The 24825-nt window shown below is 36.5% G+C and overlaps 1 protein-coding gene across 6 annotated transcripts in view; it reads right to left on the bottom strand.

Moving 5' to 3' along the window:
• TANC2 (tetratricopeptide repeat, ankyrin repeat and coiled-coil containing 2) overlaps positions 1-19512 on the bottom strand; it is a 558975-nt gene extending 539463 nt beyond the window's left edge. For 5 of the 6 annotated variants that reach the window (XM_044000435.1, XM_044000439.1, XM_044000440.1 and 2 more), the window contains exons 1-2: positions 19263-19512; positions 9385-9479 (exon numbers count right to left, since the gene is read on the bottom strand). The gene's annotated coding sequence lies outside the window, so the exon portion shown is untranslated. The remainder of the gene's footprint in view (positions 1-9384; positions 9480-19262) is intronic. The other variant, XM_044000437.1, reaches the window with a different exon arrangement.
• Positions 19513-24825: the final 5313 nt, after the last annotated feature.

Genomic DNA, 24825 nt, shown 5'->3' with positions numbered 1-24825 from the left:
GTATTATGAAAGGACCAATAGACAATATAGAGGAGTTAAAGAAGACAAAGTTAAGCGGAATAAAAATGACAATCATCATCATAGTTCAAGACTCCGCGTCTTCTGCCATGGAAGGGTACATATTTTACAGAAATGTAGAAGTAAGGGGCAAGGTATTAATATGAGTATTAGGGATTTTAGATATCGGAATCAAAAGTGTTCTAAATTCACTCAAAGTGATGTTAGTTCAGGGGTTACATAGGACTTCTATGCTATTACATCTACATTTTGAAATTAATGGTATGGGTTTATTTTCATAGAGATTTTCATGCTTTTGAGATTGTGTTTTATACTTAGTTTTTAAAACAAGGAGAATATTTGTAAAAGCTTTTTATAGTCATGTGATCAAGTTTATATTTTATGATACTCTTATTAATGTTAAGTTCATATTCATTTAGATTTCCCTAGTTTGAATTTCATTGTCTTTTATTCTTTCATGTGTATTTTCTTCTATTCATTCATCTATCTAATTTTGAAACAATGCAAGGTGGTTTTGATTTCATAATACAATGCTAATTCTAGGAGTATTGTGCTCCCATATTCTGAGTTGTTTGTTTTTGTTATTTTTTTCTCTCAACTGATTATTTGATTGAACTCTATAAAGCATTTCCCTGGCAAATTGGTTGCCATGGCAAGTGTAAATTGATTCTAGAAGTACTATTTTTGATAAGCCTATTCCAAAAAAAAAAGAGGGGAACATTTGTAAAAGTTTTCTTTTTTCAAAAGAAAAGGTTTTCTCTGAGATTGTTGTGCTTTAACTTGTATGTAAATATGCCCCGATTTTTCACAAAAGTAATTGTATACTTAGTAAAAAAGAAAAGGTGTTATTTGAAATTGTTACAAAATTGTATATTATATTCTGAGTCAAGGTACATTCACATTTTTTGTGATCATTTATTATCCTCAATTTTTTAATCCATATGAGACTTAGATTATGGGAATTTATCACTTAAGACATTAATTGCCTTCATTCTGAGTTATCAGATGCCATCCAATCAAAGAGCAGACACTGAACTGTCACATGAGGGGAGACATGCATGAAGTCAAGGTACAGCCGAGGGAACGGCTTTTGACAAACGTTGAGGTTGGTTTCTCTTGGTTTAATTTTTGCCCACAATATTGTACAGATGGCTAGAAGTTTTGATCCCACCCATCTCATTCTACACCTGGCTTCTATGCCCCCTCCTATATGCCTGATGTCATGGACGTTTTAATCCCATGCATCTGATTAAGTCTGACTCAGTTTCCTCCAATATGTTCAGTGTTATGGACATATATTCGATCCACCTATTTTAAGTGTTCTTTTATGGTAACCCCCATAATTATCTCAGGTGTCATGATAAATACAGTGTTGAATTTGGCCTTGACACCTGTTACCAATTATATTAGATTTTTTAATTTCTCATAATGGCTTGAGGATAATTAGGCAGATGATGCAAAAAGTGATGAAACAAAGATAAAAATTATTTTTTAAAATTAATATTGCAGCAATTGTCTTCTCAATTTAACCTCCATAAGGGGGGACTATAGTAATATTAAGTTTTAGAGAATATTTCAATTTATGTTTCATGTATAACAACTAAGATTCTGAATTCCCTTAGACATGTTTTTGAGAACTTTCATTGCTTGATTTGATTATTGACAAAGCTATTTTAAAGTTGTGTTAAGCTCAATTTTGTAGGAAAGATTCCTGGCTTATTACCAGCATCCACACATCAACCCCTGAAAAGACTTCCATTCCATGACTACACCCAGAGGACGTCCCAAGAATCATCTGAGAAAAGACTTTCAAAGAATTTAAATGAACATTTTGGTTTTGTTGTTTTTCTTTTTCCCTTCAGTTATTATATACACCATTTGTAACATGTATTCTCTGCAGAGGCCCTCCCTTTGCAAGACCAATGTCAATGTCAAGACCATGTCAGTTCATGAGGGACTGCCCCTCTGGACAAAACTTTCCTCTCTCCCTTTTCTATATTGTTATTAACATATTGTTAATTAACATAGATTATTGTATTCTGTTATTTTTGACTGTTTCATCAAGGAAACATCCCGTTTCTTGAAGAAACAAAGCGGGAACTGTAACGACTGGAATGACGCCACCTGCTGGAGACTTACTGTAGGAAAGCTCCAATATGAGGAGAGGGCCTCTGAGGGCAGGACCATGTGGCTTTTCTTTGGCGTCAGGAAGTGACGTTGGCCGGTGGGAGCAAAAAGGGGGAGTGCTCTGACTCGCTCTCTTTCCTGAGGACTCTTGTGGAGAAGGCAGCTAGAAACGCACTCTTCCTTTAATAGATAGATGAATCTAGGCCTTTCTCTCTCTCTTTAACAAATTCTTATTCTCCTTAATAAATGCTTAAAAGTCTAACTCTTACTAAAACTTTTAATTTATTGGCGACCACTCATTAGATATTTTAGACAGACTAGCTAGAATTTTAGTCCCTTACAACCTCTAGAGATAAGTGAATGGGAATAGAAAGTAATATCCCTTTTTCTCAGCTCTATATGGCACCTTCACAAAATCTGATGATATATTAGGGCAAAAAACTTCACAAACAAATGCAGACAAGCAGAAATATTAAATGAACCATTTTGGACCACAATGCAATAAAAATTACATTCAACAAAAGGCTTTTGAAGCATAGATTAAAATTTATTGGAAATTAATTAATCCCAAAGAATGAGTGGATCAAAGAATGAATCATAGAAACCATCACTAATTTTATTAAAAATAATTATAACAATGAGACAACAAACCAAAATATGTGGGATGTAGCCAAAGCAATATTCAGGGCAAAACTGATATCTCTAAAAGCTTATACCAATAAAAGAGAGAAAGAACAGATTGATGAAATGGAATTCAATGAAAAATACCAGAACAAAGTCTAAATCCCCAATCAAACATCAAAATAGAAATTCTAAAAATCAAAGGAGAGGGGCAGCTAGGTGGCACAGTGGATAGAGCACTGGCCCTGGATTCAGGAGGACCTGAGTTCAAATCTGGCCTCAGACACTTAACACTTACTAGCTGTGTGACCCTGGGCAAGTCACTTAACTCCAAATGCCTCACCAAAAAAAAAAAAAAATCAAAGGAGAGATGAATAAAATTGAGAGATAAAAACCATTTAACTAATAAATAAAACTAGGAGCTGTTCTATGGGGGGGCGGGGAACAAAGTAGATAAACCATTATTTTTATTTTTTTTAAAAGAAAACCAAATTACCAGTATAAAAAATTAAAGGAATGAATGCACCACCATGGAAGGTGAAATTAAAGCAATTTGGAGCAATTTTATATGCCAATAAAACTGACAATCTAAGTGAAATGAATGACTATTTACAAAAATTGCCCAGGTTAAGAGGAAATAGAATACTTAATAACCTTGTCTTAGAAAAAAAATTAAACAAGACATAAATGAACTCCCTAAGAAACAATATACATAACCAGATGGATCTTTTTTATTATAACTTTTGTTTATTTATTTAGAATTTTTCCCCCACCTTACATGTAAAAACAAATTGTAACATCAATTTTTAAAACTTTGTGTTCCAAATTCTCATCCTTCCTCTCTATTCCCCCTTTAAGAACTCAAGCAATTCAATATAAGTAATAAATGTGCAGTTATGAAAAACATATCAGACAAAATAACTTTAGGAAAAGAAACTAACAATACCAACAACAAAACATACTTCCATCTGTGTTCAGGTACCATCAGTTCTTTCGCTGTAGACCAGATGAATTTACAAGTGAATTCTACCAGACATTTAGGAAACAGTTAAATCCAATAGTTATAAACTACTATATAAACTATTTGAAAAATAGGTTAAAAGAGTCCTATCAAATTCCTTTTATGATACAAATATAGTTTTGATACCTAAACCAGGAGAGAAAAAACAGATAACAAAAACTACAGACCAATTTCCCCAATGAATACTGATGCAAAAATCTTAAATAAATACTGGCAAGCAGACTACAACAATATATCACATAGATCATACACTATGACCAGGTAGGATTTATATCAGGAATGCAAAGCTGGTTCAATATTTGGAAGACTATAAGTGTAACTGACCATGTCAACAACAAAAACAACAAAAATTATGTGATAATTTCAACAGATGCAAAAAAACTTCTGACAAAATACAACACACATTCCTATTAACAATACTAGAAAGCACAGGAATAAATGGAACTTTTCTTAAAATGATAAGTAGTATCTAACACCAAGAGCAAATATCTCCAAAGGAGATAAACGAGAAGCCTTCCCAATAAGATCAGGTCAATTTTATACTAGAAATGTGACCTATATAAGAGATGAAAAAGAAATTGAAAGAATAAGAACTGGCAACTAAATTATTGTTCTTCACAGATGATATGATAGTACACTTAGAGAACCCTAGAGAATCCACTAAAAAACTAGTTGAGAAATTTAACAACTTTAGCAAAATTGCAATTCATAAAATATACCCACACAAATCAAGCATTTCTATATATCATTAACAAAATCCAGCAGTTAAGAGTTGGACAAAGAACTTCCATTTAAAATAACTGCAAACAATAAAAACTACATGGGAGTCTACCTGACAAGACACACTCAGGACTATATGAACACAATTACAAAACACCTTTCATACAAATAAAGATCTAAACAACTGGAGAAATATTAATTACTTTTGCAAAGGCTAAATCAATATGATAAAAATGATAATTCTACCTAAATTAATTTCCTTATTCAGTGCCATGCCAATCAAACTACAAAATAATTATTTTATAGACTAGAAAAAATAATAACAAAATTCACCCAGAAGAACAAAAGGTAAAGAATATTAAGGGAATCAACAATAACAAAAATGTGAAGGGAGGCATGCTATCAGTACAAACTTTTAAACTATATAACAAAGTGGTAATCATCAAAACAATCTGTGGATCAGTGGAATAGATTAGGTTCACAATAAACTGTATGATGGTAATAACCCAGTATTTGATAAACCCAAATATCTAAGCTTTTGGGACAAGAACTCACTATTTAACAAAAATTGCTGAAAAACTGGAAAGCTGTCTGACAGAAACTAGGCACAAAGCAACACCTCACACTATAAACCAAAATAAGGTCAAAATGGGTTTACAGACTTAAAGGGTGATATGTTAGTAAATTATGGGTACACGGAAAATTGTTCTTGTTTGGTCTATGGATAAGGGAAGAATTTGTGATCAAAGACAGAAAGGATCATGGGATGAACACTGAATAATTTTTATTACATTAAATCAAAAGGTTTTTGCATAAACAAAACCAATGGAGTCAAAATTAGAAGGAAAGCAAGAAACATCAGTGGGGAGAATTTTACAGCAAGTTTTTCTGATAAAGAGAAATTTGTCATTGCTCAAATCTTCTTTGACCCAGATTCCACTGCTAGAAATATACCCCCAAAAAGAAAGGTTCCATATTCACCAAAATATTTATAACATTACTTTGTGTAATAGAAAAAAATTGAAATAAAGCAGATGCCCTTCAATTGGGAAAAACTTAAACAAATTATGATATGAGTGTAATAAAATATAACTGTACTATAATGGATGTTTCATCATCAGTCCTCTGGAAGAGCAAATGATCATTATATCAATCTTAGTTCTTACAACTTTTAAAGTAGTTTGGTTTTACAATTTGTTGATGTACAAATTGTTCTCTTGGTTCTGCTCATTTCTTTCTTTATTCATTTATTAAAGTCCTCAAAAAGTTCATTTTTACATTAATATTATAGTATAAATTGTTCTTCTGGTTTTTTTAACTTCACTCTGTACCAGTTCATACAATCCTTTTCATGTCTTTTTGAAATCTTCTATTTCTTCATTTTTTACAACACAATAGTGTTGTAAGAAATTCATGTACCACAACTTATTCAATCATTCCTTAATTGATGGATATCCCCTTCATTTCCAGGTTTTTGCCACCATAAAGACTTGCAAGAAATATTTTTGTACATTAAGACCCTTTTCTTTTTACTTTGATCTCTTCTAGGTATAAGCCTGGCAGTGGTATAGCTGGATCAAAAGCTATGTACTGTTTTGTTATTTTTTTGTGTGTATAATTCCAGATGCTTTCCAGAAGCTTATACCTTCTCATAAGTCCACCAACAGTGCACTGATGTGCCTATATGCACCTCCAAATTATATCACTTTCCTTTCTGGTCATCTTTGCCATTATGATGTATGAGATAATATCTCAAAATTGCTTTAATTTGCATTTTTCTAAATAGAAGTGATTTGGAGAATTTTTTTCTTCACATGATTATTCATGGCCTGGGTTTCTTCCCTCATGGACCACCAAAAGGAATGGCTACATTTATTATAAACTTTAAATAGTTCCTTATATATCTTGGAAAAAATCCTGTATCTGAGACAAATAATTTTTCTTAGTTAATTTTTTTCTTTTTTAATCTTAGCTTAATTAGATTTTTGAAAAAAAATGTTTTATGTACTCAAAATCATTCATTTTCTCTTCTGTGATCCTCTCTATCTTGTTTAGTCATGAACTTTCCCCTTATCTGTACATCTTATAGGTAGTTTTTTCCATGTTTCTCTCATTTCTTGATGTGTCCTTTTATACTTAAGTCATGTACCATTTAAAACTTATCTTTCTGTAAGAGGTGAGGTCTAAATTGAATCTCCCTCAGACCACTGTCCATTTTTCCCAGTAGTTTCTGTCAAACAGTGAATGCTTATTCCAATTCTTGGAGTCACTGTGTTAACTAACACAGGAATATTAGATTCATTTACTTCTGTACGTTGTATACTTAAAATGCTTCACGGACCAATCTATTTTTTAATCAGTATCAAATTATTTTAATAATTACTGCTTGGTAGTATAGTTTGAGACCTAGTATTGCTAGGCCCTCTTAAGTCCTATTTCTTTTTATTATTTCTCTTGAGAGTCTCACATGAATTTTGTTATTTTTTTCTAATTCTTTAAAGTAATACTTTGGTGGTTTGATTGGTATGGTATTGAGTAAGCAAATTAATTTCTGTTTATTGTTTACTGTCATTTTATTATACTGGTACTTCTTACTTGAGTAATTTATGTTTTTCCAATTATCTAAGTGTTTATTTCTGTAGTTGTATTTATACAAATCTTGTCCATATCTTAGAAAGTAGACTCCCAAGTATTTTACACATTCTATAATCATTTTCAATGGCATTTTCTCTTTCTATCTCTTCCTGTTGAGTTTTATTGGTATCATACAGAAATACTGTTTTCAGTGAATTTATTTTAGTTCCTGAAAGTTTGCTGAAATTACTGTTTCAATTAAAATTTTATTTGGCTCTTTGGGGTTCTTGCAAAAAGTAATTATTTTTTTTCTTCTTTACTTATGGTTATTCCTCCAATTTTTTTTTCTCATCTTATTACTAGAGTCTGTATTTCTAGTACTATGTGAAATAGAAACAGGGGCAATGGACAACCCTGACTTTATTGGAAAGGATTCTAGTTTATTTCAATTACAAATAACGGTAGCTCTTACTTTAGATATATATTAGTTATCATTTTAATGTTTGTTTTCTATTTTGGGAGGGAGGGCAGGGCAATGAGAGTTAAGTGACTTGCCCAGGATCACACAGCTAGTAAGTGTCAAATGTCTGAGGCCGGATTTGAACTCAGGTCCTCCTGAATCCAGGGCCAGTGCTTTATCCACTGCACCACCTAGCTGCCACCATTTTCTATTTTTTTTTTAACAAAAATAGCTATTACATATTGTGAAAAGCTTTTTTTTCTGCCTCTACTGATAAAAGTATATGATTTTTGTTGATTTTTATATTAAGATGGTTAATTAAGTTTGTAGTTTTCTTAATATTAAGTAAATCTTGTATTCCTGGTAAATCCAACCTGGTCATAGTGTATAATCTTTGTGATATGTTGTTTTAGGCTCTTTGCTAATATTTTATTTAAAATTTTTCCATCTATTTCCATTAGAAATGTTAGTCTACAGTTTTCTTTTTCTGTTTTGATTCTCCCTAGTTCACATATCAAGAATATTTCTGTATCATAGAAGGCATTTGGTCAGATCTCTTCTCTTGCTATTTTTCAAACAATTTATATGACATTAGAATTCATTGTTCTTTGAATGTCTGATGCAATTCATTTGTGAATTCATCTAGTCCTGGAATTTTTTTCTATGAATATTCATCTATGACTTGTTTATGACTTGGATTGCTTAAATTCTCTAAATTTTGTTCTATTAATTTAATTTATCTGTTAATTTATCTTACGGTTTTGAAAATATTCATTTACTTCATATAATGGGTTGTTTTTGTTGGCATATGTTTGAGCAGAATAGTGTCTAATGTATCCTTTGATTTCTTCTTCATTTGTTGTGAATTCTCATTTTTCATTTTTGATACTGGTAATTTCATTTTCTTCTTTCAAAGTTCTTTTTCCTTATAATACTGTTATTGTGTAAATTATTCTCCTGGTTTTGTTCACGTCTTTGAGGTATTGGCCTAGTGGTAGATAGCTGGATCAAAGAATACAAACAGCTTAGTAACTTTTGGATCTAAATATAGCTCCAAATTGCTTTCCAAATGACTGAACCAACTCACAGCTCTACCAACAATGCATTTGTGTGCCTGTTTTCCCACAGGCCCTCCACCACTTGTTATTTTTCTCTTTTGTCATCTTTGTCAGTCTGATGGATGTGAGGTAGAAGCTCAGAGACGCTTTAATTCACATTTCTCTAACTGTTAGTGATTTAAAGTATTTTTCATATAGTTACTAATAGCTTGAAGTTCTTCCTTTGAAAACTGTTAACACACTTTGACCATTTATCTACTAGGGACTGGCTTTTTGTCTTATGAATTTAAAACAATTCCTTGTCTATCTTGGATATAAGAAAATTATCAGAAAAACTTACTGCAAAGATTTTCCCCCAGTTATCTGCTTCCTCTTTCATTTTAACTGTATTCAATTTGGGCAAAAGTGTTTGTTTTATATAATCAAAATTTTCCATTTTATTTCCTGTAATTCTATCATTTATTCAAGAATTCTTCCCCTATCCATCACCTGAAAGGTAATTTCTTCCTTGCTCCTCTAATTTGCTTATGATGTTACCTTTTCTGTTTAAGTGATGTATCTATTTGGAGTTTATCTTGATATACAATATGAGATGAGGGTCTACCTGGTTTCTTCATGACACCTATGTCTTCACCTAAATTACTGGTAAAAAAAAAAAATGTTTGGCAAAGTAGAGTTAAGAATTTGGGCAATCGATTAAAGTTCTCCTTCAGGTTGACATTTATTTTAATTACCCTTTCTGCATGCAGTCTGAATCCACCTAACTATACTATCATCCAACTCACATTTCTCCAGCTTGTCCACAAGGACCTCATGAGAGATTTTGTCAAATATCTTGCTGAAATCCAGGTATATTATATGCATGGTATTCCCTTGATCCCTGTTAAAAAAGGAAATGAAGTTAGTCTGATATGACTCGTTCTTGGCAAATTCATTCTAGCTTACACTGATCACCACTTCCTGTTAAAAGTATGTGTTCACAAGTTATCCTTTAAGGAATATAGTCTGGAATTGTTAAAAAATAAAGTCAGGCACAGTTTGAAGAAACTACCTTCCTGCCTGCCTCCACTCATTCAGCAATGTGACCAATTTAACTTATTAAGTGACTGGTTAATTAATTTTCATTTTTAAGAGACTGATTTAGTTTTTTATCTTATTCTTCCGAGGGGGTAGAGCAGAGGGGAGGGAAGGAAGAGGGAGGGAGAGAAAAGAAGAGGAAGAAAAAGAGGGAGAGAGGAAAAGGGAGGGAGAGAAAAAGGGGAAACAGGGAGAGGGAGGGAGATGGAAGACAGGAGGCTGGGCAAGGGAAACACAATTATAGAACTAAATAACCTGAAGAAAGGAAAAGGATCTTAATAGAGAGGGTAAAAAGTACAAAACAGCAAGGCTGAGAATGATGAAAATAAATTTTTCCAAGTTATTCTTTTACCTAAAAATAGCCTTATTAATTCTGGTCAATTATGAAGATAAATTCTAGCAATACCACTGCTAGGTTTATATCCCAAAGACATCCCAAAAAGAGAAAAAGACCTATTTGTACAAAAATATTTATAGCAGGTCTTTTTGTGGTGGCCAAGAATTGGAACTCAAAGTTATACCCGTCAATTAGGGAATGGCTAAACAAGCTGTGGTATATGATAGTGATGGAATATTATTGTGCTATAAGAAATGACAAGCAGGATGATTTCAGAAAGGCCTGGAAAGACTTGTGTGAACTAGCATAGAGAAGTGAGCACAATCAAGAGAACATTGTGCACAGAGACAGCAATACTGTTTAATGAAGAACTGTGAAACCCTTAGCTGTTCTCAACAATACAATGATCCAAGACAATCCCAAAAAACTACTGAGGAAACACACTATCCACTTCCAAAGAAAGAACTGATATTGATGGAACACAGACTGAAGCATCCTATTTTTCACTTTCTTTTTTTCTTTTATTCAAGTTTTCTTACACAAAATGACTAATATGGTAATGTTTTACATAATTGTACATATATAACCTATATCTGATTGTTTACCACCTCAGGGAAGGGGAGGGGAGGAACAAGGAATAAAAATTAGAACCCCAAACTATGAGTAAAAATGTTTATTACTTTAAAAAATAAATAAATGACAACTGGAAAAAAACCCCTCTATTCTAAGGTATTTGTTATGCACATACTCAAACATTGCTATGGAATTCTATGCCATACACTAACATTGCACTACATGACTTACAAAGAGGTTTTTGGACTTACAAAAGGATTTCATAGAGCTTGACCACATAGGTCACTCCTCAGCCTGCTACTTAATTTGTTCCCATATTAACTCATCAATCTACTGCAATCCAGGGATAGGTTTGGATATTATTTCATTAATTACTACATCTTGATATCACTTATTAAGTAATCAATTAAGTTCAGATTCACCTATAATCATCCCTACAACTGCACATTACTTCTTATTCCTGGAAACACCATTAGGTTAATTCAAGATAATCAAAGCCTCTTTTCAAGAATTGTGATCTTCACAAGTTAAAGGTTAAAAGAATTCCATTAGAAAAAATCATTTTATAGCTTCTGTCAAACCATCTCTCAGTGATTTCCTTTTTTCAGGATCACTCCTCATATAATTCTCTTTCAAATATTTCTTCGTGAGTTAAACAGTTCTCCCAAAAAAGTTTTCCTTCACCTTATTCCAAAATCCCAAGAAGTCTTCACTGTTTCTTTCAGATCATCTCCATTAACTATCTTCAGTTTCTCTAGAATCATGCCTCACAGAATGGTATTTAAAACTATTATTCTCTAAGATACCCTGCCTCTTAAAAAGGTAAACAGTTTCTATAATTCTTTGTAGGAAAGACTATCAAAGGTGGAGTAACATTTTGTTTTTGTTTGGATTAGTTTGTTCTGTTTTGGTTTTTTTTACTTTGCTGGGGCTAATGGGAAAAGTAAGCTTTTTTCTTTTTCTTTCTTTTTTTTTTTTTGGTGGGGCAATGGGGGTTAAGTGACTTGCCCAAGGTCACACAGCTAGTAAGTGTCAAGTGTCAAGTGTCAAGTATCTGAGGCCGGATGTGAACTCAGGTACTCCTGAATCCTGGGGCGGTGCTTTATCCACTGCGCCACCTAGCAGCCCCCAGCTTTTTTCTTTTTAATACAATAACCAACTTCAGACTGACTACAATATAAAGGAACTTCATTCTAAGAAAACTTATTAATTCAACTATTTCTGCAAATACTTTCAATACAGTACTTCTTCCGGAGGTCCTAAGCTAGCCAAGTTTTCACCTACGGCGACCTCAAAACAATGTACGCAGAATTCAAAAAGTTCAAGATGTCACGTGACATCATAATGTACTGCTTCACCTGACAAAAAGCCTCCTCTACAACTGACTAGAGTCTGTCTTGAAGTTCATTACTCTTAAGTCAACTCCATGGTAAGCCTCTCAAAACTTAGCTATGCTAGTAATCAGATAAAAGACATATAGTTCATGCCTAGGTCATATGTCAAGCTTTTCAAGACCTATTAGTGCTTATCCTCTGCTGCTGGCATCGTCTTTAAGAAACTAGAGTCACCCATACACAAAGTATGACTTTAATAAAAAATATTCTATGACTTTCAAAAATTCAAATTTAAGACCCTATTTTCTACCTTGTTTTTTGCTGCTTGGATCCTATAGAAGGCACATATTCAAACACAGTCTACGGAAAAGGTAGGAGGGTAAGGGAGAGCTATTATTGCATAAGGAAAACATAGCTCTGTCTTTATGCTCTTCCTCTAACCTATTTCTTTTCTACAATAGTTCCAGTTTGTAAGGGATATGAACTATCAAAACATATCCATCTTCCTGACCCATGCAATTTTCATTTTTAATTTCATGAAATCTAGTAGCATTTACTACAAGTGATTCTGTTCAAATAATAGTCTAACAAGTTGTTCTATGCAATTATAAGAAGGCCTATATTTATTTTTACTAAGTATATGCCCTTCCAAGGAACTATAGTACTTAATAACTACAGGCAAAATTTGCAGAGATATGGCAGTTGAGCCACAATCCATTCTAAGGAAAAAAAGTACTAAAAAAGCAACAAATTTCCAAAATGGTTCACAAAGAATTCAATTATTGCCCCAAATAAAGAGTGCTAAAAAGTATTTTGTTTAATAGAGCCAACCAAACATGATAGCTTATTTTGGTTTTTCTTCAGTGGGGTAGGGATTTGGGAGAGGGGCAGAAAAGAAGTCCTTATATAAATCTCTTAGTATCATCATCTTTATGAACTAAATTAAGAAAAATAACTAGTCATCAAAATAACAAGATAAATTAAGCTAAATCAAACAGATGCATGCTCTCAAGGTAAAAAAAAAAAAAAAAGGGAGCCCAGAAGACTGAGAGGTCAAAGAATTTTGAGATATTAGTTACTCTTGCACCAGCTTGTTTCAAATCACTGAAATCAGATTTGGATACCATAAGCAAGTATTCTAGTCAATCTCAAAAATATGTGTAAATATAGGGTAGGAGATAATTTCCCAATTTAAGAAGGCACAGAATCCAGTTTTCAAGGAACATCTATCTATCTATATCTGTATAGATATATACTTTTATGTGTATATGTATATATACATACATATATAATCATTTTCACTCTAGTCTAAGTAAGGAAAAGGCCAGTGTTCAATGTATCAATTGTCAGCATGTGTTTGTATGAAGCTAGCTCTATGCCAACCATTTTCCCACTGAATTAACCAGTAAGTGCAATCATTTCCAGGATTTATTTCTTCCTCAATCTAAGTGTCCCTACATCCCTAAAATTGTTAAATTTCCTACATCCCAGAGATTGTTAAATTTCCCAAGCTAATATTACCATAGAGCATTGCAGGGCTTCAAATTTATTAACAGATTATATATATACACACATACTATTTCAGTAGGTCCTGGAAATACAGAAAAAAACCATAAGGAAAAGGAGATTCAGGGAGGTTTTGAAGTAAATAAAGGAAATTATGCCTTATTTCATACCCAAGAATTCTTCTACCTAGTATTTTATGCATATATAATTTAATGCGTAGAAGAACAAATAATAATGAGCAATTCTCATGAAACCCCTACTCATACTACTTTTTTAAAAATCTGGTTCCATGGAGAAGAATTTGAGGAGTGTAACTGACATACATAATGACTGACATACATACATACTGACATACATAATGGGAATTGGAGAGGAGTCACAGAACAGAAAAAGTAACCCACAAATAAAAGTGTATGTGTTTCCGGGGCAGCTAGATGGTGCAGTAGTAAAGCACCGGCCCTGGAATCAGGAGTACCTGAGTTCAAATCCGGCCTCAGACACTTGACACTTACTAGCTATGTGACCCTGGGCAAGTCACTTAACCCTCATTTCCCTGCAAAAAAAACAAAAAACAAAAAAAAAAGTGTATGTGTTTCATTGTTATTATTTTTCTTTTTGCTGTTTTGGGTCTGTTAGGGTTTGTTTTTTTGAGAGGATGAAGGAAGAAGAGAAAGAAAACCAGACTGGTTAAGCACAAGTTAGTAAACATTTATTTATAGTAATAGGACACCTAGATGGTGCAGTGGATAGAGCACTGGGCCTTAAGTCAGGAAGACCTGAGTTTAAATCTGACATCAGACATTTACTAGTTGTGTGACCTGGGAAAGTCACTTAACCCTATCTGCCTCAGTTTCCTCATCTGTAAAATGAGTTGGAAAAGGAAATGGCAAAGCACTCCAGTATCTTTGCCAAGAAAACCCCAGAGTCACAAAGAATTGGACATGACTGAAATGACTGAACAACAACAAATTTGTCATAACACAAATTAAAATTCCAAGGTTTTACTTCACACTCATCAGACTGAGAAAGATACCAAGACAAAAATAGTAATTGTTGAAGGAACTGAAGACAGGCTCACTAATGTAGGTAGAGCCCTAAGTTGATAAAAACTCTTCTAGAAAACAATACAGAATGCTATTTTTTTAAAGTCACTAAACTGTACATACCCTTTGACTTGTGATTCCACTGTTGAACATATATCCACATAAGTCAAAAATAGAGGAAAAATATATGTACAAAAATGTTTATGGTAGCACTTTTTGTGGTAGCAAAGAATTTGAAACAAAATAGGTATCCATCAACTGTGGTGTAACTAAAATTTTGGCAGACAAAAGCAACAGAGGTCATAAGAAATAAAAGATATGAATAATTTGGAGAAAAGTGGGAAAACTTCTATGAATGGATGCAGAGACTGGTAAATAGCACCAAGAAAACAATTTATACGATGACCACAATACTAAAAGTATTGGGAAAGTAAAATTGTTACTCTGATGCAATGGTCAATCTTGACTTCAGAGAACTGGCAGGGTAGCATGACTCCTGCCTCTTAGTAAAGTGATGAAATATAGGTCTGGAGTAGGGCATATATTTTTATTGGCTTGTTTTACTCAACTATTCCGTATACATTGAATGGCTTTATGGCGGGGGTAAGGAATGTCACCAGGAAAAACTAACAGGGATATAATAAAGCATCAATAAAGTGTTGTTGTTGAATAAAGCTTTAGAGTAGAAAAACTATACCTTGAACTAGATCAACATAAACTAATCAGCATTACAAACTGGAAAGGCTACAGTTCCTAAAAACACTTAATTTACTAAACTTTCTGAGCTATCTAAACACAGGCCATGGTCAAAGCTTTTAGTCATCAACAATTAATATATATGGAATCCACATGTTAACTTATGCACACAAGTATATAGAAAATATGATAATTAACAAAGCATTTATTAACATCCAAGGCACTGTTCCAGACAATGGAAACAAAAAGACAAAAGTGAAGTTGTGCCTAGTGTCAAGGATCTTATGTGATATAGGGGGAGATAACAAGTATGTATTCAGTTATACAGGATACAAAATAAACAAAAAACAAAAAGTTAACGGGGAGGGGGAGGCAGCAGATGGGGGAATGTCAGAGAAGGCTTCCCGTACAAAGTGGTGCCTCCACTCAGCCTTTCAGGAAAGCAGAATTCTAAGAGGAGGAGGTAAGAAGGGAATGTTTTCCAGGCATGTCAGCATGCAGGCAGAAAGAGGAGGAAATTGTGTTATGTAGGAGGAACAGTTAAAAAAAAATTTTTTTTAAATAAAAAGGCCATTTGGCCAAGATAACAGAATATATGAAGGGGGTAAATGTGTAATAATTCTAAAAAGATAAATTGAAGTCAGATTACAAATGACTTTATATTCTAAAAAAAAGTGTGGTTTATATTTGATCCTAGAGGTAATAGAGAGCCACTGGAGCTGACAGAATAGGGAGTAAAAGATCATTCCATGTTAATTAGGGAAAAGGACTTTTGGCATTGGGGAGAGTGTGTGTGTGTGTGTGTGTGTGTGTGTGTGTGTGTGTGTGTGTAATAAATTGAGGAATTAATTGTGTCATGGAGGATAGACATTTGAAAAGGGGATTGTCAAAAGTGGGTAACAGTCCAAGACTTGGTAGCAAGACATGAAATTTGCCTACTGGCAAGAGTAGTCAGAATGCATAATATCATTTAAACATGCACCAAATGAGTATTGTAAAAACTTTCATTTAAAATTAGTTATTTGCATATGCAGAGGAAAAAAAATCAAAGACCAAATTCTCCAAAGATTTCCTAGAGAAATTTAGTACTAAACTGAAACTAGTCTTTGTCATTAAGTAAATCTTGAGACAAACCATTAAAGATAACTTTTTAAATAACATACCAAACTTCAGTCTCATCTCCTTTTATACTCAAAAATGATCACTGAACACAACCTCTAGGCAACTAGATGCTGCCTCTGCCCCTCCTCCCCCCAAAAAGCTGTCATAAGCACTGAAGAAGACTGGAAAGTGTCATTTTAAAGTAAACAGATCCATCTAAGGTGACTTAAAGATCAATCAATAAAAAAATATTTATTAATACCTACTATGTGTCAGGTACTGTGTTAGGAGTTAAGAATATAAAGACAAAAATGATACAGTCCCTGCCTTCAAGGAGATTACATTCTATCAGGAAATTTGGAGCTAGAGAGAGATCTGGAAGTCATCTAAACTAGCCTCTTCATTTTGAAAATAATGAAACTAAGAGTGAGTGATTTACCCAAGGTCACACAGGAAGTGGCAATAAAAAGTTTATCCAAACTGGATGATCTTGCGACTACAACTTTGAGTTCTAAAAGGCCCCTGAAAAACTACTGCCATTAAAAAAAATCTTTACCCTAGCAGGACTGATTTCTCTAAATTCTCAATCCCAGAGATAAATGACCATAACATACACCTGAAATAAACTTCCACATATAAATTACCCTATGTAATTATGTATTTTGTCTGTACTTTGTATAGTTAATGTTTAAGTAAGTCTTCCTATGTTTTTCTACCCCATAATTGATATTTAAATTATTACTAATAATCCATAATTATAATTTAAGTGCTATGCTGGAAGACAATGAAAAGCTGTACAATCTAACTAAAATTTGATACTTTTTATAAACTAAAATCAAAGCATCCTATTTACTTTCAGACTAATTCCACTTCAACAAAATCTTGCAACTGTGGAGTTTCCTTTTGAAAGGCATTAATATGCATACCCTCTAAGAAAGGAAAATAGCAGGAATCAGTGGTTCCAAAAGAGTGCAAACCATCTACTTATTCCCCTACCACAGGAATCTATTCCACTCCACTGGAGGGCAGTAATAACAAGGGAAGAATGGGGCAATGAGGTACCTTTTTCTAAGGACAGCCAGTGGGTGGCAGCATTTTAGGATACAGTCAAATAAAACATCAAGTCAATTCTTATTCTCATCTGGCCTGCATCCTCTATTCTCTATTCCCAAAAGGCCTCCAAAGTGAGGGTGGCATCTCATAAAATTCAGTTGTCAGTACAAAAATAATCCCCCAAGAAAGCCCAGTTTGGTTTCTGAAGCCAGTTGATTCTTACTGGTGTCTGCACAGAATCTGTATCTGAGTTATCCAAGCAAAGTAGTATGAATTTTTAACTTTACTAGCACAATGCTATAAGAACCATATTAATGGAAATTATTATATTCCTATAAAAATATCAATTCCGTCAAAGTATATGCCATTTCATTTACTGTCACATAGAATGACATCATAATGAACGAATGTCTTGTGTACACTCAATATGTGCATAAGGTATACAGCTCATAGAGATATCTTTTGTTACTTCTAAAAAAAATTTCAGCTATGCTTTAACTGATAATTCTCTGGAAATACAGATGTATTTCATGAATTGTAGTTGCAATTGCTGTATGTTTTCCAGCATGGAAGGTAATTTTTAAATACAGATTTCAGCTTGATGTTCTATTTTTGCAGCCACACTTCCAAAGATGATCCTCCACCTGTGAGATACTGCAAGAAGACCTTCACAACTCATGTCTATGTATCCATGTTTTTGTTCTTGATCCTGCATTTACTGTATCCGGGTTTTGTCTTTGTATTTCATCCTTACCAAAAAAAAAAAAAAAATCAGAAGCCAAGAATCAATGCTGCACTACTAAATATCACACCTTATCTTTAACTGATAGCTTTCCGCCCCTATACAAAAAAGAAAAACTACATCCTTAACATGTATTCTTTCTCCTTTTACCATACTGCCTCATTTTCCTTATTTGAGATATTTTCACCTATGTAAAAAATGGGGAGGCACCTAGATATTTTCCCTTTTGCTTACTGATCTCAAGTGAAGAGACTCAAAAGGCTCCTTTTTTGCTTGGAGATGAGCGAGGAAAGAGAAAAACATCAAAGACCAATAATAAATCTTCTTACTAATAGTAATGTTTTACATAGACCATTATACATTGTCCACACCTGGAACAGAAGGGGGAAAAAATGCAGCCCTGTGGAAGCTTCACACATTGAAGGAGAAAGAGGCCGAGATATTTAGGGAGCTCATATCTTTTTCCCACGTCGAACCCAGCATAGATTTGGAGGAGGGGGTTCCTCTTCTCTTTTCACGTGTGCATTTCTCCCCCAAACAGAGCTAGCTTCCAATCCTGCCTTCTCTAGACTCCACAAGAAATGCAGCACAACCTCTACGAAAGAGTCTTTCCCTGTCGTTAGCCTTTTATTCTAATCCTTTTCCCAAAGGAATTACCATCACTCTCCACAGCAGTTCCGTGAAGCATTTCACGCCCCACTGGCCAAACCCCTATACTGTGCCTTAACCTGGCACCTTTCACAAATAATTTTCACGGATCGCTTTTAGCTGCATTTCCACGGCACCTTTTGTAGCTCGCTGTAGCCAGCACATCCTCTGCCACGTTTAGCAAGGGAGGCTTCTTCGCATCGATTCTTGGGTGCACCACCCTAAGCTGGAGAGAGGACTCGCTCCTCTGGTACCAAATTCCATGACACTACCGCCACCACCGGGGACACCGAAGCCACTAACACTAACCCCTTCCCTTCCCCTCCCATGAGGCCCCAGTCAGTGGGTGCCTGCCACCTGAGGTGCCCCCATTTCGCGCTTCTCGGACACCCAGAGTCCCTCCGTGGTCCATCCTTAACCCCCCTTCCAGCCCTTTACCCCCCGTCTAGGATTCGGAGAGGGGTGGATGGAAGGGGGAAAGAAGATGAACCTCCGCGAGTCCTAGGAACGGGAAACAGTTCCCTTCTTTCCTCCCTCGCCTTTTCTCTCTTACCTGCTGCTCAGATGGGTGGCCTCGCTGCAACCCGGCGTCAACGCCCACCCCCCAGTCCCAGTCCCGGCGAATCCGGGGAGGTGGGGGGCTGGGGGTTGGGGGGCTCTCCTCTGAGGGCAGAAGCAAAGATCCTCCTCACTCGACCCCGCCAGGCGCCTCCCCGAGCCTCCGACTCCCCTCTCGCAGCGGCCCGGGTCTTCTTCGTTAGGAGCCGTGCGGGGCCTCCCCACGGGCCAAATCCAATCCGCTGTAATCTTATTCCTGTCACAGGAGCCGCGGGCGGCGGACACGGCGGCGGCAGAGGCACCGCCTCCTCCTTCTTCTTCTCCTCCTCCTCCTCCTTCTCCTCCTCCTCCTCCTCCTCCTCCTCCTTTTCCTCCTCCTCCTCCTTCTCCTCCTCCTCAGCCTCCGCCTCGCTCCCGGGGACGAGGAGGGTCTCGGTCTCTCTCGTGCACTCGCGCTCGAGCCCGAAGATAAGGAGGGTCCCGCGCTCGCGCCCGTGGATGAGAAGGGGCTCGCGCTCGCGTTCGCGCTCCTCTCCTCGCGCTCGCAGCCGCCCAGTTCTCTCTTCGAGAGCTCGGGATGGGGGTGGGGGTGGGGGTGGGGGTGAGAAGGGGGCGGGGCCGCTTCGGAGGAGGTAAAGAAGCGGGAGGCGGGGGGGTGGGAGCGAGCGAGAGAAGGAGGTGAGATGGTAACCTCAGCCCTCCCGGGTTCTCCTTTCCGTCGTGTGGGCCCCAGCAGCGGGCAAGGCGTGTGCGCGGTGCGGAGCCCGGCAGCGACAGCCACGGGCTTGGCTCCCCTAGCGGCGCCCACCGAATCGCTGGGGGCGTTGGACCCCTAGGATGGGGTGGGGTAGGGTGGGGCGGGGAGGGAAGCAAACCCCGTTGCTCCCTGGCCCTCCTACCGGGATCTGGAGAAGGCGGAGCGAACCAGGAAAGGAGAGCGCGTGCGTGGGGGCGCGTGCGCCCCCGCCCCGCAGTGTCCTATACTGTAAGAGGAGGGGCAGGGATGGGAGGAGGAGATGGGGCTCGGGCCACCCGGCTAGCCCAAGCCTTATCTATCCGAGCTCTGAGCATCCTAGGGTAGTAGATTTAGACCTGGAAGGCACCATCTAGTTCTACTACCTTCCTTTAACAGATGAAAAAACCAAAACTTCTAGAGATTGAGTGACTTGCCCAAGGTCATACAGGCTAAGTAAAGCTTGAGTTGTCTTTGCATCCCTGGCATATCCCTCACCCTTACTAAATGCTAGTTGGATTGAAGTCACAAAGATAGATTTGGACCCAGGTCCAACGACTCCAAATACTACTTCTACCTAACTCTCTTTGAGATATCAGCAAACTGATAAGGAAGCCTCAATAAGAGATGAATAACACTGGCTGTTTGGCCTAATATGAAATAATTGTTTAAAGGGCATTGCAGACCTAGAAAGGTTATACAAATGCTAGCAATTATATTATTAGTTGAGAAATAGAATGACACCACCCCCAAAGTATTTCTTTTCCTGAAGCAGTATCTGCTGTCAGGGGCTTCCACATTGGGAGCTAGTTTTCTATTCTTGCTGTTTCAAGTACCCAAGTCTTTACCTCCCACACAGGGCACCCTCCCAAATCCCTCCACAGTACAGTATTCCAATGCCCTATTCCCAGCAGAGTTGTCTTACAGGAGTACTCCGGAAGCATTTCCACAGAATCAACTTAAGTGTCTGATGTGTTACTGGCTGATCTCTGCTTAATGCTGCAATGCTGTCCTTGCCTGTAATTTTTGTCCTTAACTGTAATTTAGGGTGTCCACAACTTTTCCTGGATAGATAATAGTAGGAAGTTCCAAGGTTTCCTCTATCAATCTGATCAACAATTGAAGCTCTTTCCAGCAGAGCTACCAGTTCTGGCAAATGAAATGGCAGGACCAAAGACTTTATCCTGAGGTTTATCTCTAACCTGAGCCAGACCTGATCAGACTCAAGAGTGGAACAAAATGAGACACTCAGTCCATCTAACATTTAACAAAAGCAAATTTACTTTAAAATAGCACTGAGGGGGGGCGGCTAGGTGGCGCAGTGGATAAAGCACCGGCCCTGGAGTCAGGAGTACCTGAGTTCAAATCCGGCCTCAGACACTTAACACTTACTAGCTGTGTGACCCTGGGCAAGTCACTTAACCCCAATTGCCTCACAAAAAAAAAAAAAAGAAAAAGAAAAAAAAAATAGCACTGAGGGGCTGCTAGGTGGCGCAGTGGATAAAGCACCAGCCCTGGATTCAGGAGTACCTGAGTTCAAATCCGGCCTCAGACACTTGACACTTACTAGCTGTGTGACCCTGGGCAAGTCACTTAACCCCCATTGCCCTGCAAAAAAAAAAAAAAAAACAACAAAAACAAAAACAAATAAAATAGCACTGAAAGAATATTTGAGAATATTCAATAAGGAGGCAGCATTGATTTGGTTGAGCTCTATTCCCTTTCTTCTGTCTGTATTTTGCCCGGTAGCACACATGATCCAAAGCATGTGTTAAACCTGGGTGCCCCCAACTCTTCAAGTGCTGGACTTTTGTACTTGGGTGACCAAGAAGCTTTATCAATTTGTCTCCTGGACCAACTAAGTTTCAAGGATGATTTCATGGGGGAAAACTAACCTAGCTTACATTGGAGAGACCTTAGTAAATGTTCCTCCTAGGGCATTTGCCTTTGTCGATACTGACTGTAACTGTATAAAAATAAGTTATTACTCTGAAACAGTTCTTTAGTGTCATTCCCACAGCAAAACTATCTATCATGGGTAGATGGAGGGAAAAATCCACAGAGGAAAGAAAGAAGGCAAAAATACTCAATTCCTATTTTGCATCTCTTTCTCTGTCAAAGTGAACTTCAGATTATGAAGTATTGAACAAAAATTGGGAACAACACCTAAGCTAAATTGGAAGATGGTAATTACCCATATTTAGTAAAAATCACTCTGCCTTGATGAACTGCATCCAAGGATATGTGCAGATGTGTTGTGTTAATGATCTTAGAAAAGTTATAGATAAAAGAGAATCATATAGATTGGATGACAGCATACTTAAATCGATTTGTAATGGATTGAACAACTAGACCTAGAATAGTGATTCATGTACTGATGTCAACCTGAAGGGTGATCTCTGGTACAGTGGCCTCTTTTTTCAATCATGCATCCTTTCAATAATCCTTTCAATAAAAAAAGGTACACATACTACATTTATTTGTTTGTTTGTTTGTAAGGTGTGTGATGTCCATGTGATAGCTGTATATCCACATGGGATGATTAAATATAAAGACAAGCAGCTCAAGGGAAGGCATGGATCCATCTCTCAGGAATCTTCTCCACCCTTCTCAAGAAAGATGATGATTCCTACCTTTAACGTACAGGAGAAGGGTCACAGGGCTGAGAGAAAAAGGTAACAGACTAGGATTATGTCTTCTTCCCCTATATATTACTGGTCTAGGGTTATGGTTTTTAGGTTTGAAAGCTGCTAGCTTTCCTGGTTGCTATTCCTTAATGGGGGAGGATACCCCAAGCTTAATTATACTCCCTGGCTTCCTTACAAATGCTAGTAACAGGGGCAGCTAGGTGTCACAGTGGATAGATCACCAGCCCTGGAGTCAGGAGGAGCTGGGTTCAAATCCAACCTCAGACACTTAACACTTACTAGCTGTGTGACCTTGGGCAAGTCACTTAACCCCAACTGCCTTACCAAAAAAACAAAAACAAATGCTAGTAACACACAAGACCATCACAAATAGTGAATAGCTAGTAAACCCATTTGTCCAAACAAATAATGAACAGAAATCAAAGAAGCTATACAAATTAGACTATACTAGAAAATATACAAAAATAAATGACTCGTTAGATAGGAATGGGATGAGATCTCACTTTAAACAAGAGAGAGTCCCCAGTCTTACCCAGAGGGAACTTCCCTGAAATGTCTAGGGAGACAAGCTGGAAATCAAGGACATGTTGAGGAGCCCACTTTGCCTACGTGTCCGCCTTCCAAAATCTGTCTTTCTCTTCAGAGCAGGTACCCAAAATAATCTGGAACCACATGGATCTTCTTCTGAAGGAGAAATGAGGAATGTCTTCTCTCCAAAGCACTCCCACCAACTCCATCCCTCATGCAGGGTTGCAGCTCTATTCTCCTTCCCTATCCTGAATCATGTTCTTCATACAGCAGACAGCATAGGGCTGCTCCTTCCCTACCCAGTTTTGTTGGGAGTCAGGTTACATGTTTATAAATTGTGTGCATGTTTGCTGTTGTTCAGTCAGTCAATGATCTTTTATTAAGTGCTAACTACGTGCCAGGCACTGTGCTATACAAAGACAAGCCAAAAAAAAAAAAAAATCCATGCTTTCAAAGTACTCACAGTCTAATGGGGGATACAACATAGAAAGCACTGTGAACAAATGATACATGTGGGAGTTCAGATTATTTTGACACTGTGTTTTAAGGACTGCCAATACTAGAAAATATAAATAAATATATGTGTGTATGTATACATATTCATATATATGTATACACACACACAAAAGTTTTTGTTGGAATTAAACTAGAAGTTTTCCATTTTCCCTGATGTAAATTAGTTGTTTTTCCAAGCTAATAGTATTGCAATTTTACATTTTTAATAAGTGGATCCAAAACTCATAGAAGTCTCTAGAAGATTTTTAAACAGGTTAGGAAATTATGTTTTGAAGTTAGTAAGCATGTATTAGGAGAATTTGTATAAGTGACACGCTTCCATCATTTTCAGGAACAAAAGCTTAAGTGTGTAAATGTCTAGCTCATCATCACAGCTTCATATTATCATTAGATAATATCTCAGCACACAATATGCACTTAGAGTAAGGTTTATCATTGCCAATAGTGGATATAAATCCATAATTCAGATAATCTTCTTGATTATTTGGAATGGGGGAGGGCTGATTTCTTGTCAGATTTCATTAGATCATCCTTGTTTTTACCTCATAATGTTGCTAATGAAGAACTTATAACCAGGAGTAAGCAAAATGTCAGCTCCATTTTAATGTATTTTTTTTTTGCTTATGTTTCCATTGTTAGTTTTGCTTTTAATCCCCAGTTTCTTTCACGGAACTTTTTAAGCCACTTGCCCATTTTGTGAGGATTAGTTTAGTTAAAATTAGATAACGTGACACTTAATCAAACACATGTAATTGAGATAAGTGTCAATATGCCAAATGAATGAGTGAGGTTCTATTGTCAATCTCTCTCTATTGTGGAACTCCTCCTCTTTCCTTAAGATACCTCATGTTCTGTGCATGATGAGAGACCATTTGACTAAATGAGCCAGTGCAAGAACACCAATGTCAATCTGTTTATCAAACATTAGTAGTCAATAAGCAAATAAATTTATTAAGCACCTGCTATGTGTCAAGTACTGCATAAAGCACTAGGGATATAAAGAAAGGGGAGGAAAAGTATAGTTTAATTGCTTTATTATTTTCTTGGATTAAAAAAAAGTATAAAAAGAAATCCTAATATTTTCTTCCCACCCCCCCTCCCATCTCACATTTCCCTCAGTTGCAAATATCCCA

This window comes from Dromiciops gliroides, chromosome 4, assembly GCF_019393635.1.
Source record: "Dromiciops gliroides isolate mDroGli1 chromosome 4, mDroGli1.pri, whole genome shotgun sequence".
In the NCBI taxonomy this organism is placed as follows: Eukaryota; Metazoa; Chordata; class Mammalia; order Microbiotheria; family Microbiotheriidae; genus Dromiciops; species Dromiciops gliroides.
Note: the sequence above shows the minus strand (reverse complement) of the source record. Positions and strands in the feature narration are given on the sequence as shown.